A 2,440-nucleotide genomic window follows, 5' to 3' on the forward strand; every position below is an offset into this window, starting at 1 on the left:
GCAGGGAGCACTCCACCACAATTGCTGGCCACTCACAGAGCTGCTATATTTTGATCCAATCATGGGGTTGATCACCTTGTGTTAGATCACATCATGGAGGATTACTGCCAAACTGCTGAAAGCTGTGACTCAGTCAAGTTAACACAAAACCTAATGGTCACAAAAGGCATGCACGAAGCACAACAGCTAGAAAACTATCACTATTTGCTACTACCCCCGCCCCAAGAAAATATGACTGATATTCTACATATAACTGACCCGGTACCCTTTTGGATACATATTGCCAAATGTACAAAAGACCTAGATCATTTTACTGAAGAGGACGTTTCTTTCCTATTTCATTTCCACACTTACGGTGAGCCCCATACCGCACAAGGCACCTCTGCCTCTCCCAACAACATTTGCTCAAATAATGAATGGTCAAGGCCCTAAGAGTACTTATACTTAAACGACTTCTGCACGGGCTAGCCCTCAAGCTGGATTCCCCAGCCCGAGCGCTAATTGTAGCCCATGCGCGATGATTACAAAATGGGATTAAATGGCATGCCAAATTAAAGAGTTATTTTTTCTAATACATATTTTGCACCGGGTGTGTTTATAACTGCATTAATTATTTATACCACCATATAGAGAAAGTATAAATATAAAGAGAGAGATCAGATGGGTCCTGTAGGAGAGATAAAATGAAAATCTCCATCAGGATGACGGAGCCCCGCACTCTCACTTTGGGGCTAGGACTTCGGGGAGGAAAACACAGAGGAGCCCTTGAGAACAAATCTGACGAGCATTATGAGGTTTTTGAGGGAGGAATAAGTTAAAAATGAAAGTGAATATAAAAAGTATAAATATTTAATACCTGCATTAATTCTAATTCACACTTGCTTTATTTTTTCAGATAAAAAAATTGGCAAGCAGTCCATCTCTTTCATCCTTATTTTCCTAAAAGGCACTTAGCAGCCATTGTTCCAGGGACCATCTTTAGCAGAACCTGCTTAAAAACGGCATTCCCTTGCCCTCCCCGTTTCATCTGTGTCCCCTCATTCCCCTCCAAGAAGTCGCTGGCTGGCGCTTCTGGCACTGATGAGACCGGAACTACTTCCTATCCTCCTCAGTCCACCCAACAAGGGCCACAGGATTTCCAGTAATGATATAAAAAAATTGTGAGTTTAAAGTATTTGCCCAATTTCAGATTTGTAGGTACGAGAAACAGAGAAATAGTACAATTGCTCCTCAAAATAACAGATTTTCTCTATCATACAGCACCGGGACCTCCTTTCCCTTCAGAAGCTTCTAGTCCAGGACCTAGTAAATCAGTTTTGCGTACCTCAAATACTGTCATTGCTAAAATATCAGGCATGGAAGGACGTGGGAAAAAATGGCCGAGGGAGGCCTTGCCACCTTGCTACCTGGTTCCTGAGGGATCAGTCAGCATGCTGACTCACATGTTCAGAGAGGTGAGAGCAATATGGGGCTAAGGGCCTGTGCTCTCTTTACCTGGGTCTCTGGGTCTTTGCTCCTGTTTTCTCTCAGAATCCCCATGACCCTTAGGTGAGAGATCCTCAGGGAGAGGAGCTGGAAAAGTTGCCTGGAAGTCCAACATCTCTCTAGTCCTCTGGGCTTTGAATTATCAAACGCTAGGCTAAAGTCTGATTGTCTTTTCTCTCTCTCTCTCCCACACTCCCTCCACATGCACACAATCACTTAGTGCAAATTCCTGCACAAAACCCCTTCATAACTAGGGCTGATTAGCTCCTTGTTCTAATCAGGCCTCTGCTCAAAGACAATTCTCTTCCCCCACCACCCACTCCTTATGCGTCTGCTGACGCACAACATGCATGCAAATCAGCAGCGCGCATGCACACCGACACACAGACACACAGACACACACATACTCAGTCCGAAAGCTGAGTGGGAAATCAGGTCTGTGGTGGGGATCTGAGCTATCAATCTGGCACTGAGAGATGTTTGAGGTTATTTGTTGTTTTCACTACCAGATACTTGCTGGAGTTGGACCAGACCTTTAAATGAAAGGCAGAGGGTTAGAAATCATGCCAGTGCAATGTCTGGAGGGCAGAATCTCTCTGAGTGCCACCTCCTTCTATTCTCTAGCATAATTCCAACAGCTTGCTCCTGAGACAGCAAGGAAGAGAGACCCCAGCCAGAGAGAGCACGTGCCTGCATGAGTGCAAAACAAACATCCGAAGAGGGACCTCTCGTGCCAGGCCCTGGGGACAATCGCAGTCTCCCTGGCCTTTCTATGCTCCAATCAGAGCTCTTCCCAGGGATAAAGTTAGGTCAATGTGGACTGTGAAGATACGTTTTGGTAGACCAGTCAAATTTCACCCAACCAATCGGTCAACCCTTCCCCAGCTTGCCTTCTGGTGAAATGTTCAGATGAAGTTAAAAGGAGCAGAGGTAGCAGATAAGAAGGCGATGTGAC

This window comes from Echinops telfairi, unplaced genomic scaffold, assembly GCF_000313985.2.
Source record: "Echinops telfairi isolate 266 unplaced genomic scaffold, ASM31398v2 ScPeMD7_7465;HRSCAF=8503, whole genome shotgun sequence".
Taxonomy (NCBI): Eukaryota; Metazoa; Chordata; class Mammalia; order Afrosoricida; family Tenrecidae; genus Echinops; species Echinops telfairi.